The 15,551-nt window shown below is 31.9% G+C and overlaps 1 pseudogene; it reads right to left on the reverse strand.

Annotated features, from left to right (window-relative positions):
* Nucleotides 1-4,085: 4,085 nt before the first annotated feature.
* Nucleotides 4,086-15,551, reverse strand: part of LOC116127693 — a 78,992-nt pseudogene continuing 67,526 nt past the window's right edge.

Consider the following 15,551-nt stretch of genomic DNA (forward strand, 5'->3'; position numbering starts at 1 on the left):
TTATTTATGAAAGGAAATATCTCGATTTTTCCATAAAATAATTCATTCCCTGATTCATCAAACCTTGGGCGTGTCACTGCAGCCAGAAACATGACTGTAGTAATAAAAGTCTTACTCTTACATGTGTGTAAAGGCTCGTCTTCGTCAAGAAAGAGATAATACTTCTCTGACTGCTTTGTCATGTAGTACCACTTCTCATCAACATGAATAATATTTTCCATGGTTACAAACCTCAAACAACTGGGGTTGTTGCCATGTTCAATCATCGATAAACAAAAGTGTATTCTAGCTTTCATGTTTTCCATGTTTATTAAAGGTTTTATAGCATTTGAATAACGACGTATGGAGCCCTATTTTAACCGCCTAAACAATGCTGTCACTGAAAAATTTGTGGCAGTAGATAAAGACCTCAGTGTCGTTCTTCTTCGCAATGGAATATTTCGAAATTGACTGACGTCAATTTGAAGACGCTTGCGCCCACAATTGAGTGCCTTTTTGCTAGATACATTAGTGTTAGAATCCAAAACTTCATTTTCTTTTCCCCGTTGCCAAATGTGTTGGGCTGTACTTACTGAAAATAATTGGGCCATCTTAGATGTAGTGTTTTTCTTCAATTGTCCGTTAATACTTCGCTTCAATAGAGATTCAAAAATTGCTTGCCTTTGTTCATTTGTAAGGTTTTTTTCAACTCACATGTGTATTAACTTTCTCGGTTATGTCATCAACTTCATTTGTAGCTTCTAATGTTGGAAGAACATTTAAATCAATTTCCCCAAGCACACCTCTACTATTACATTGTTCGACCATGGTGACTGACCGAACAGAATCAAAGAGATGAAAGTCAGTAAAAAGAGATAGTCATGGTGAGGGACGATAGAATAAAAGAAATGGAAATGAGTGAGGGACGACAGAATAAAAGAAATGGAATAGAGTAAAAGAAAAGTAAGAGACGAAGACGAGCAGAATAAAAGAAATAGAATAAAACAAATGCAAGTAAGTCAATAATAGGAGAGAGAAAATGACAATATATATATATATATATTAAATTATTTAAATAATTCAATGTGTGCAGCGAGAAAGTTTTTCCCACCTGCAAAATCAGAGGAAAACGTCAGTGGGAGAGAAATGAATTTTTTTTTATAAAAGCCGTGTACACCCTTAAAACGACATTTAAAAAAAACAGAGGAGTAATTATTAAGTAATTAAGTAATTTACTATAAATCTATAATAAATGCTATAATTAATTGAATTTCTAATATTTAATAAGTAATATACTAAATGTTATAAGTCATTAATTAAATAGTAATCAATTAATTAATACTATAATTATTATAATATAAATCAATTAAATAATGTTTAAATTATATTAATTAAGTAATCATTTAACTATAATGTAATGTTATAATTGATTAAGTATGATATTTAACTAGTAATTAATATTTAACTAGTAATTAAATTTATTAATGTTTATCAATTTATCATATATAATCAATTAATTGCTAATTTACTATAGATATACTTAGAACTTGATAATTGAAGTAAATTATTAAATATATTATTATTCAATCAAATATACTACTTTATTCAAAAATGATTATTTTAATAACATTAAAACTCTTTTAATTGGATCCTAATTCCAATTATACACTTAATTAATCAAAACTTTAATATTAATATATTATAATATGTTAAAGTTTTTAATATGGTGTAGTTTATATGTAATAAGTATCATTATATATTTATTTAATTAGGTTATTCAAAAATTTTATTTTTTTCTATTTTAAATTTTTTGTATGTAAAATATGAAACCCCCCATTATTCACAAATATTTCACTGGAGCCTAGGTTCCAAAATCGGTTCCAAACAAGTTCCAAATCGGGTACCCACTACAGGTTCCAAACCGGGTACCCATTTCAGGTTTCGGTTCCGGTTCCGCTTCCGCTTCCTCCACACATAAGAACCGGAACTGGAACTGCACAATATCGATTCTAATAAAATGTAACCAGAACCTACCCACACAATACCGGTTCCGGTTCTACCCCCTATCCGTGCTCAGCCCTACAAATACACATTTGTTTTAATATTCTCAATTCTCTTCACATTCAATCCTATTCTATTCATCTCAAAACATTAACAATTACATTTCTCAATAAAAGTTTTAAAATTAATAAAAACACCTCCACGCACCCAAGTCACTATCACCCGCAAGCAGACACTACCGTCGTCGTTGTCAATGTCGTAACGATGCACAACCGACTGGATCTGGCCAATAGTGCGTCAATTTGTCCGTTTCTGGCTAGATCCATGAAATAGCCAGATCTACAGCCAAAGATTTGGCCATTGACAGTCAAACGATGACCAATTGACGGCCAAACTACAGCCATACCTTGGCCATCGTTGACTGCCACATATCTTGGTTGTCGTTCGACCGTCAACGACAACTAGATTTGGCCAAATCTGGCTGTTTCCGGTTAGATCTATGGTGTATCTGGCCGGAAAATGCTAGTTTAACGCATGACTGGCCAGATCCAATAGGTCGTGTGCCATTCCGGCCACCTTTCGATGATAGTGGCTACAGGCTGCTGACAATAGGTGGGTGGGTGGGGGTATTTTTATCAATTTATAAACTTTTATTGTAGAGGGTGTTTAGTTAAATTAACAAACTTAGGGGGTTAAAAAATCAACCAAACGGAGCCACTATTTTCAACAATTGATTTTTAGTTATAAATTTTTACGATCATAGAAAATTGTGACCGTTTAAAAACAAAAAATTTCACCTCTTTGACAGGATATTAGAATCCTATTGTTCATTCACTTTTGGATGAACTGCCTGGACATTTATGACCTAATGCGTAATGTAGAGATATCAAACTACACAATAAATGATAACTTGAAAAATATTTACAAGATTGAACAATTTGAAACAATATACTTGTTAATTGTTACTCTATTTTAGTAATCCGTAGTTGAGATTCTTAAGTTGGTCATTTAGTCTTCTAATGGAGCAACTATGCACATACTCAACAACTTTTGCAACAGTGGAAGCATGAATTTCAACCGTATTTCATGTCTCTTTCCTATCCTATAGGTTTTGAAAATATATGTGAACCAAATCATGAAAATGAAACAGAGACGACAGCAAGACAACATAATAGTTTATTACAACAAAATAATGAATCTAGCTATGGGATATATACAACTGAATTTTTTTTTTTTTTTTTGTGCGATCAAAACAGAAATGAAGATTAAGAGGAATCATCATTGTACAACTTCTAATTAGACAATTTCACAAATAGAATCATCATAAACCAAAGATTCGTTAATATTCATAATTCATCCATTCATTCATTTAAGCACATGATTCATAGTTACCTAATAAATACGGCAACAGAATGGAAAAGAGCTCTGCTATTCAAATCACACTCACACTTACACAACCATCACAACAAGGGATAATCCATAACTCCTTGATTAGGTATCATTTTAGAAAACTTCAATGCACTCACTTCCCTTGCGCCACTCACAATCTCCCCATCTAAACACTTAAGCAATCTCCATTAAAAAAAAGCACAAAACAGAGCTCAAAGCTACTTCAAAAAGTAATACTACCGAACCTTCTGCATCAGGAATCCTTTCTCCCTACAATAACTCTTCAATTCACATGAAAACATCTTAATTTGACTCAACAATCATTCTTTGCACACTTAAAGAAGAGCTCAAATTGAAATTCCAACTCTACTAATTATTTTTTGAAGGTTTTACTCTACAAACAAATAATTCTGATAAATAATTCTAATGCTTACAAACATAATTTAACATATTTAAGAAAATTGTATGAAATTTCTAAGAGAAGCATTAGTTGTAGCAGTGAATGGATACATTTAAACTATTAAAATGAAAATAAAATAAAAAAATGTTTCTTGAAGAAGCATTCTATACAATTACAAGTTAGTGTCTTCTGAAAAACAAAGCCTTGTACAACCTCATTAAAACCTTTTGATGGGGCAATAGAACAGGAGACAAATTTTGAATAATTACAAATTGTGCCGATTTTTGTATGTGCAAGTTGGATTATGAAGGGCAGATCACCTAGACCACCTCCAAAAGAAAAACAAGATGACTACTGTCAACATCACATCCACATATTTGATCCATGTATCGACACGGTTCCTCCTTTCTATTAGCCTCAACACAGAATTGGAGAGCCCCACCCTGTTAAGAACATCCAGGGCTTTCCGTTGCGCTTTCTGAACAGCAGATGGCAAAAATTAACAAAGCTCTCTATAGAGATCAATGACAAAATAGTTATGTCTAGTTATCTCAGTTTTACGAGTTTGATTGAGTCCCTAGAGAAGCTACATACTAAATAAAAACTGAACCGGTTTAAGAGAAAATCAATTTTTCAGTTAACCTAAAAACCGGTTAACTGGTTAGTAAAAAACGGTTAACCAGTTTTAAACTGTTTTTTCCTTGAATATATAATTTTGTTTTCCCTTAAACAAATACTTGTTGGAAAGCTTGACTGATCTGAAGAAGAAAAGTGACGAATCTGGCGAAGAAGAAGAGTGACGAAGCTGTTGCTGTCTTGCTAAGGTGAGAACGAAGAAAGACGAAGCTGCTGCCAGAGGTGAGAAGGAAGAACGACAAAGTTGCTCTTTCTAACGAAGGAGAAGAACGATGAACTGACGTGACGAAGAGACTACAGAGAATGACTGGATGTGGAGGTGAGAATGACGCAAAGCTGCTTTTGCTCGCCTAATCGCCTATAATGGTGTAACAATGTGGACTATGGATGACTGAATGTTTTGGTGTCGGATTTTGTTTGGAGAGAGAGAGATTTATGGACGAGCGTCCATTCGTCCATTGTTTAAATTAAAAACAAAAGCAATGGACGGGCGTCCCTCTTAGCATTTCGGTCCATTAAATAGGGATTTTGCTTTACAACAGAATCCCTTCTTTCCTACAATGTTCCTTCTATTTTCTTATTCTAAACTTATATTTCTATTTACTTTCAAATACAAAAATGAAGTAAATAGAAGTTCATCACTTGAACTGCATACATCAATGCAGTCAAAGGGTCTGCCATCTGCAATAAAAAATAAAGTAAAGAAACAGGTGTCATGCATTCATCAATGCAGTCAAGAGTAAAGAAACAGGTGCCATGAAGGTTCACAAACTTTGGCTAGATGAATGAGATTACTTTTGTTTTTAATTGAAACAATGGATAGGGATGCCCGTCCATAATATATGGACAGGCATCCATGATTTTTGTTATCAAATTTTTTTAATTTAAAATATGGATGGGAGTCCATTTCAAATGAGCGTCCGTCTAATAAAAGTGGACAACCATTCATACACAAAATATTATTTAACGTGCTATATGGCTCGTCTAACTCAGGTGACACGTCGTTTGGTTTAATATTTTAGTGCAAAACATCAATATCCGTAGCATTATTTATAAAAAGATCTTGGAAAATTTTAAGTTGTTATGTAAAGGAAATCAATTTGTTTTATGGTTTTACCAAGGTCACTCTCCCAACACCTTTTATCCCTCCGGTCTCCTACTTCCTTTAATATTGGTGTGCTTAATAAGACTCTAGAGAGTTTTCATCTTTGGCGCGTGTATTCACAATTCATTCTTCTGAAACTTGATGGTACCACACACTGGTATTATAACTTCTAAAAATACTATTTTCAACAATTGATTTTTAGTTATAAATTGTTACTATCATAGAAAATTGTGATTTTGTTTAAAAACAAAAAATTTCATCTTCTTTTCGACAGTATATTAGAATTCTATCGTTCTTTGACTTTTGGATGAACTGCCTGGACATTTATGACCTAATGCGTAATATAAAGATATCAAACCACACAATAAATGATAACTTGAAAATTATTTACAAGATTGAACAATTTGAAACAATATACTTGTTAATTGTTATTATATTCTGCTATATATTGTTGATATAACGACTTTGTTTCAAGACACTTTATGAAGAACATATGACAGACAACACTTGACAAGATGAATTGACTCTTGCCAACCTGTATGCGGAAATTCCTATATGTATAAGATTCTTTCATACATGAAATAACTCACCGATCTACTTATTAACATCTCAAGAGGAATATTACGTAATTGTATTCATCAAAGCAATATTTGACCATTTCCGCACACAGGAAATCAAATAACCTCGCAGATTTCCACAAGTACAACACAAAATTTTGTCAACACTAGAAATATTTGGACAATTTCTAGGTAAGACCACCAAAGTTACAAAGCAGAAGCTGGACATTTTCTTTGTGTATAAGGTAAAGTGGCTTTCCAAAATCACGGGGTGTTGGGGTTGTTGACGTGGAATCAATCACAACCAATAGATTTTGTAGTAACCTAACAATGATTCCTTGTCAATGAATTTTTCAACTAAACCAAAAGGACTTTAATTATTACAAACAAACCCCATACTAATTTACATGCACAAAATTGAATTATTGATTGCAGTTAAGCCATTATTTCCTAATTATTCCATTTTCATTTTAGTAATGTTATCAAGATTGCACATTTGGTAATATACCCAACTCCTAACTTTAATTAACATAGTTACGTAGAAGATCCACTAGGATTTTCTTATGAATTTCTTTAATAAAACCTTTTGATGGGGCAATAGAACACGAAACAAAATTTATAATATTATACAATATTAAAACATGGATCTGGTTGTTTTTTTCTAGCAAAATCTATGGGGATCTGGTCGTTAACAACCATGGACCTGGCCTAAAACTACCAGATTGACACACGATCGGCCAAATACTACCGGTCACACGTCTTTTCAATGACTGTCGGTCGCGGCCAGTGGTGGTGACCGGCAATTGTCTTAGGTGGTTGGGGGTGTTTTTGGCTAATTTTTAAGCTTTTATTTTGGTTGGGATGTTTAAGCAAAATCTCAAGAGTAAGAGGTTCAAAGAGATAATCCAAATAATAATAATAATAATAATAATAATAATAATAATAATAATAATACTATTATATAATATTAAAAAAGGACAATTTAGTAATTTATATAACATACCCACTAATTCATTACAATATAACCAAACATATTTAATATAACATTGCCAATAATCTTCAAGGTAATTTATCTTCCCATTAATATAACATTTACAGTAATACAACATTTCTTGAATAAAATGTTCTTTACTGTTATTGGAAACTATCAAATACTTTGGAAAATACTATAACTATTGTTAACAAGAAAAAAAAAAATTGTGATAAAGGTTTGATACAATTGAACAAGAAGAACCTCTACTCTAAAGTCTAAACTAGAATCTATTCTTTTGGGCATTGTTTTTTCAGAGGATAAATAAAATAGAAGATGATTCATAATGGATTCATATTAATTAATGTTTGCAAAGTTTACATAGAGGATTTGGGGATTATTAAGTTGGGAGGTGAAGGAAGCCAAGAGTACGATTGTTGCTCTAGAAAAAAAAAAAAAAAAAAAAAAAAAAATATTTCCAGTCAAGTTGGGATCAAAGAAAAATTTAAGTAACTTTTGTATTTGCTGTTTGAGTTAAAGAATTATTGAGTTGGGAGATGAAACAATTACACTGACTTGAAGAAATAAAGAATGTAAGAGAAAATAAAATGAACTGCAAAAAGGAGAAGAAAAGAAAATGAAATGGAAAATAGGAAAAAATAAATGGGGAAGGAAGAGAGGAAAAAGAAAGACTTAGGGGTGCAAGAGAGATAGAAAAGAGGAGGGGGACGAAAAGATTTTCAGGGATGACTTTTGCACTTTTGGTCAATGCAAAAAGTCAACCGTACAATTTTACACTTCTTGAATTTTGACCAAACCATTTGTTAACGCTGTAACCAATTTAGGGGCATTTTGATGCATTTGCGAAACTACTGGGGGCAAGTTGATTAAATTGTCAAATTTAGCCTCGAATAACTTTCCAAAACTGTAGGGGCTTTTTAATTTATAGTTATATTTTTAGGTTCTTTATATAACATCTACTTTTTGAAATAATATTTATTTGTAAATTTTTATTGTATTAAAACTATTACATATAGAAGAATATTTTTGTGCCATCATGTTTAATGGGGTCAAAGCAATCTACTGTACATTATTATTAACCTATAATGCTTTGTAAAACAGTTTCACATAAGGAATTTGGTAAAGAGCCACGTTGGCTTTATTTAGAGGGGTCAGTAGCTCCCAATGAGCCGAACGTGACTTACATTACATAATATAACAATTTAAAAATATATACCGTATGATTTATAATCCAAACATAACATAATATAAAAATAATATATAATATTATATCATATATTATACAACATTTCAAATAACATTATATAATATAATACAATACTATGCAATTCACTTAATGCTATACAATATCAAGATCTAAACAATGTGATAATCATGTTTAATTATGAAGTTACGAAAATGTTAGCAAATTGTTCTTCAAATTAATTTGTGAATTTTCACATTCAGATAATGAACTAATTTCAATAAAGAGACTATAACTAAATGAGTATCATAAAATAGAAACAAAGGACCAGTTTGAATAAAATCATATATTTGACAAAAACAAATCATTGCTATTCTTCACCATAGTTGCATCACTTCATTTAAATGCAAGATGAATACTTACAATTTTGACGTTTGCTCAAACTTACGTCAAGACAACTCTGTTTCTTTGCAGCCTGATAATTTTCGAAGAACATAGGATTGTACAATACTTGACAAGATCAATCAACTCTTGCCAACATGTACACAGAAAATCAAATGTTTATAAACTTCTTTAATACATCCGAGAAAATATTTGACCGTTTCCATGCATCAGAAATCGCCCCCGCATAATTTCCACGAGTGCAACACATAATTTTTGTTAACACAAGAACTATTAAGACAATTTCTAGATAAGACCACCAAATTACAAGCACAAGACATTCTCTTTGTGCATAAGGTAAAATACAAAAAAAACTTCATAATTCTCACATCCATTCAATTAGGCACATCAAAATGAAAAAGAACCTCATCTGTTCCAATCAATTTTCAAATGAAGAAAGAATTAAGCGTTTTAAAAGCATCGATCACAATGAAAGAAAGCAAAAGCCGAACAATAAGATAGAAAGAATTAAAAGGCCTCCCACTATCTGACCTCAACATACGGAATTGGAACCGCAATAATACCTCACAAACTGCGGCAAAACTGCCCTTATTCTGGAGATTTCATTGAAGTTTGACCTGAATCCTCTTCAGAAATCTGAATATTCTGTTAATATAAAGCACAAGACGTTGAAATTGAAAACTGTAAGACTTGCTTTCAGCAACAATGGTTACAAGTATTTTTATAAAATTATATTATGAAGGGAAATGAGAAAATCCAGAGAAGTAATTCTTAACTGAGTACATACCAGATTTTTGTGTCGATGCTGAATACTAGTGTTAAGGTCACCCTCCCAATACCCTTCTCTGTCATACCAATTTTGCATTACTTTCTGTAAACTCGGTGCACTTAAGACTCCTTTGGAGAAAGTCTTCATCTTAGTGCATTCATCCACAACTAATTCTTCTAAAGTTGGGAATTTCAAAGTATCATTCCCAGAGCAGAAGCTTGTGAGACTTTCTAAGTCTCTAAGTCTTAAAGACTTCAATTTTTCAAAAACAATTTCACCGTTTTTTTTATCTCCTTCAGTTGATACTACTTCTATCATCATTTCACAATGACAAATTAACATTTTTTCAAGTTCCACCAAACTTTTGGCTGTTGAGGATGATATTAAGTTTATCAATCCATGACACTGCAGTACGTCCAGAGTTGTTAGATTTTCAAAAGTCATTGACGATGGTGCTAGATTAATCAAATTGTGGCAAAAATTTACGTCTAGCATTTCAAGATTTTGAAGAATTGAGTCCAAATGGGAGTCTTGTTTCCACATGTACTTCAAATCGAAGAGTCCCCTAAGCTCTAACTCTTTTATCTGTGTGAGCATTCCAACATATTTCTCAGCCTCTCCACATGAGAATATCTCTTGATATGAACTTACTTTCAATATGAGTTTTTCGAGATTCTTAAATCTTTGAAGAATTTTAAATGCATATGTTGGACTTTTTTTAAAATACTTGTGTCAGACCTAACTCTATTAGATGGAAAAGTAACAGAGCAGTGTTTGATGGATTTCTAAAATCACACAGGGTTAAATGAAATCACAGAAAACCACAGGGTGGGAAACATCAACAGTCTCTTCAACGATGCCTAGATTGAACACAAACTAGTTTTCAGCGACTGAGCCAAGTATGGGGCATGGCTACACCACATGAGAGAGAGGGAACAAGGACTTGGTAGGAAGAGACTTCCAGTGCTCAACCAACCACACCATGTGACCTCAAATAGTTTCTTGTCACAGCAGGTATGTAAAGGCCATCAGATATTTGTTTAGAACAAAAACCTTATCAGCATAATAGCAAACGACATCCAATGGATTTTTATTGGACATCCTAATAAAACAATCAATTTAATGAGAGGCAATACAAGAGTGATGAGAGACTTGCAATCCAGTACCAAAAACTCATGAAGAGCAAATCACCCCATATAAGAAACAATTATTCAAATGATACAGAAAAAGAAAAAACAGCATACCTACACCGTTGGTCAGATGAAGTAGTCATTTGCATTGTTTCACCGGTAACAAGATGCTCTACAACTGTTGCCAGCAATGTTACAACCTACAAACACAGAGAGACAATGCAGACAATGAGTGGAAGAGAGAATGTAATAGATTCTACTAAATCTCAAGACCACATAACAAGCAGCAAAAAGGAAAATTAATTGATAATCTCAAAAACTTGAGCAGAGTACACTTAGGAATTTGATGTGGCTATTAGCTCTAAGTTCATTGTATCAATCCCATGGCATGTTAAATTAACCTGACTGATAAACAAGTTTATTATCCATTAGGCACCATGGATTAGCCAATTTAGTATGCTGAAGAGCATACAGTTCAGTTGATCAGCTGTCACATAATTTGCTAAAGCAACAAGGCATTAGTTGGCATAAGAATCCAACAGTATTTAAGTGCATATATATATAAGCAATGGAAGAGAATATATTAACGAGTAAAAAGAAAAATAAAAGAGTGAATCTGAAATCCACTAATGATTAGATCTCCCCCAAGAAACTATAAGTATCTATACATGATGCAGTTTACCTCACCATGTATTACATTAAAAAAGAAGAAACTTGAACAATAAAGAGGTTTTAAAAGTCTGGATTGTTTCTAAACGACCATTCTCATTGCAAATAACTGAGAACCTATATTAGATCCTAGTTTTTCCAAGAAAATACGTAAACAAAGCTTTGACCTCAGTACAACCAACAAATATAATAAAAATCTACAACTTCACAATTTAAAAACACCAAAAAAAATTATACCTCTGTGTTTTTCAAAGAAGCAAGGGCAACACAAGCTCGAGAAAGAAGAAAATCTCCTGCTAATACAGCTAAACTGCATAAAAAAAAAAAAAAAAAAAAAAAAAAAAAAAAAAAAAAAAAAAAAAAAAAAAAAAAAAAAAAAAAAAAAAAAACAGCAAGACAACAGAAGGAACCTTAAGTTACAATTGTCCAAGTCTTTTGACTCTTCTAAGCATTGACAGCAGAGCGTAACAATTTGATTAATATAAATAATTAAAATAAAATTCACAAAAGAGATTTCAAATCCTGTACTGGTGTGGTAGGTAACATCAGATCTTAATTAACATATGGATAAAATCATTGATTTTTATGCCAAAATGCACGGCTAAAACATGTTTTTACCAAGTATCCCAAAAAGATCTAGCCTAGGAAATAAAATCAATCAATTAAATTGACAAATAAAATTTAAATATCAAAACCCAAGCAAGGACAAAATAAATAAAAGACAACAGAATGAAACGGCTATGGAGGGCATTTTCAACAAAAATGACAAAATATGGGATCTCTTTTACCGTGTTTCATAGTTTCACAAATGACATCAGCAGCTTCTATTATACATAATGTTGTATATATCCAGCAATATATGTGTGCACACGCATGGACATAACTACACATTTTGACTCAATATGATCCACAAGGATATTCATGCCGTTATTATTCTTTTAAATAAGAAATGCCACTTATAGAAGAACAAAGGGAGGAAACACCAAAATAACTAATCTAATTAGTCTAACTAGTCCCCTCGAGAGGGATTTAGGGAGGTAATGTCAATGAGAGGTCACACACGAAAAGCAATCTCAGTGTAGAAAATAAAAAACTATACGGTATACAATATACCACCCCTAAATACAATTAAAAAGATTACAATTCCAAAAAACAGATTAGCCTAATACCCCTTTTCTCTTCAAGTTAATGAAGAAAAGGGAGATTTCTTCAAACACCTTGATCTCAAAAGTCCAAAAACACAAGAAATGAATTCAGTCTCATTGCCCATTAACCTCTTCGTCAATTACTCCTTCAAAAATAAAATCATTTCTCTCTTGCCAAATCACACAAAAATAAGCCAACGTTGCACACACCCATAATGTTTTGGCCTTTTTCATTTCTGTAAATGCAACAATGTTCTCCATCAGTAAATTATCACAACTGATTGGGCAATAGAACAAGAAACAAAATTTATACTATTATACAATATTAAAAAATGGATTTGGTCATTTCTTTCTAACAAAATGTATGGGGATCTGGCCTGAAACGACCAAATTGATGCACGACCGATTAGATATGATCGGTCAAACATCTTTTCGACAACTATTGATCGTGACCGGTGGTGATGCCCAACAATCGATAGTCATCTTGGGTGGTTGGGGGTATTTGATTAATTTTTAAGCTTTTATTGTGGCTGGGGTGTTTTAGTAAAATCTCAGGTGTAAGACAATTTAATAATTTACATAATATATCTATCAATTTATTACAATATAACCAAACATATTTAATATAACATTGTCAATAATCTTCAAGGTAATATATATTTCCATTAATATAACATTCTCAAACACAACATTTCTTGAATAAAATGTTTCTTACTATTATCAGAAACCATCCAATACTTTGGAAATACTATAACTATTGTTATTGAGAAAAAAAAAAGTGATAAAGGTTTGATACAGTTGAACAAGAAGAACCTCTACCCTCAACTAGAATCTATTATTATGGGCATTGTTTTTTGAGAGGATAAGTAAAATATAAGATGATTCATAATGGATTCATATTAATTAGTATTTGCAAAGTTTACATAGATGAGTTTGTGGTTCGTGAGTTTGTATGTGGGTTGCTTGAATGTTAAGTAAATATGAGATTGAATGTGTCGAATTGGTGGGGTTTGTGAAGTAAATTTAAGATTAAATCTGTGAATTAAATCTAAATTTGCCTTTAAGTTTTGAGTTGAGGATTCTTTTATTTATTTATTTTTTTTCCAGAAACTGAATGGTAAAAAGAGAGAAGGATCTCGGGATTATAAAGTTGGAGGTGAAGGAAGCAAAGAGTACGTTTGACAAAATTTCCAGTTAAGTTGGGATTTAAGTAACTTTTGTGTTTGTTGTTTGAGTTAAAGAATTATTAAGTTGGGAGATGAGCAATTAAACTGACTTGAAGAAATAAGAATGTGAGAGAAAATAAAATGAACTGCAAAAAGGAGAAGAAAAGAAAATGAAATGGAAAATAGAAAAAAATAAATGGGGGAGGAAGAGAGGAAAAAGAAAGACTTCAAATTTAACCAAACCATTTGTTAACGCTGTAACCAATTTAGGGCATTTTGATACATTTGCGAAACTACCGGGGGCAACTTGATTAAATTGTCACATTTAGCCTCAAACTGACTTTCCAAAACTGTAGGCGTTTTTGATTTTTCTCTTTCATAATTATAGAGTTATATTTTTAGGTTCTTTATAAATTTTATATAACATTTACTTTTTGAAATAATATTTATTTGTAAATTTTTATTGTATTAAAACTATTACATATAGAAGAATATTTTTGTGCCATTATGGTTAATGGGGTCAGAGCAATCTACTGTATATTAACCTATAATGCTTTGTAAAACAGTTTCACATAAGGAATTTTGTAAAGAGCCACGTTGGGTTTAGAGGGGTCAGTAGCTCCCAATTTGCCAGCCAGATACATCATGGATCTAGCCGGAAAAGGCCATATCGACGCATGACCGGCAAGATCCAGTCGGTCATGCACTGATACGGCGACTCCGGCCACCCTTTGGCAGTGGTGGCCAGCTGTCCGTATTTGAGGGTGGGTTGAAGGTGTTTTTGTTAACTTTTAATGTTTTATTATAGGGGTGTTTTTATAAATAAACAAACATAAGAGATATTTTATTAATTTGCAAATCCTACATCGTAATATCCGCTCAATTCAACTTTTTTTTTAACTTTTTTCAAAAAACTTTCTTAAAAACGCAAAAATGTGAACCAAACGGAGCCATATTTTGTTAAAGAACAATAGTAATACTATACTGTATAATTTACAATCCAAACATAACATAACATAATATAATATAAAAATAATATATAATGTTATATCATATATTATGCAACATTTCAAATAACATTATATAATATAATATAATATAATACAATACTATGCAATTTACTTAATGCCATACAATATCAAGATCTAAACAATGTGGTAATCGTGTTTAATTATGAAGTTACAAAAATATTAACAAATTGTTCTTCAAATTAATTTGTGAATTTTCACATTCAGATAATGAAATAATTTCAATAAAGAGACTATAACTAAACCAGTATCATAAAATAATAAAGAGACTATAACTAAATCAGTATCATAAATAAAATCATAAATTTGACAAAAATATATCATTGCTACTCTTCACCATAGTTGCATCACTTCATTTAAATGCAAGATGAATACTTACAATTTTGACGTTTGCTCAAACTTGACTTCAAGACAACTCTGTTTCTTTGCAGCCCGATAATTTTTTAAGAACATATGATAGTACAATACTTGACAAGATCAATCGATTCTTGCCAACATGTACACAGAAAATCAAATGTTTAAAAACTTCTTTAATGCATCAAAGAAAATATTTGACCATTTCCATGCATCAGAAATCGCCCCTGCATAATTTCCACGAGTGCAACACATAATTCTTGTCAACACTGGAAATATAAAGACAATTTCTAGATAAGACCATCAAATTACAAAGCAGCAGGACATTCTCTTTGAGCATAAGGTAAAATACAAAAAAAAAAGTTCATAATTCTCACATTCATTCAATTAGGCACATCAAAATGAAAAAGAACCTCTACTGTTCCAATCAATTTTCAAATGAAGAAAGAATTAAGCTTTTTAAAAGCATCGATCACAATGAAAGAAAGCAAAAGCCGAACAATAAGATAGAAAGAATTAAAAGGCCTCCCACTGTCTGACCTCAACATACGGAATTGGAACCGCAATAATGCATCACAAACTACGGCAAAACTGCCCTTATACCGGAGATTTCATTGAAGTTTGACCTGAATCCTCTTCAGAAATCT

This window comes from Pistacia vera, unplaced genomic scaffold (assembly GCF_008641045.1).
Source record: "Pistacia vera cultivar Batoury unplaced genomic scaffold, PisVer_v2 Contig193, whole genome shotgun sequence".
Classification (NCBI taxonomy): Eukaryota; Viridiplantae; Streptophyta; class Magnoliopsida; order Sapindales; family Anacardiaceae; genus Pistacia; species Pistacia vera.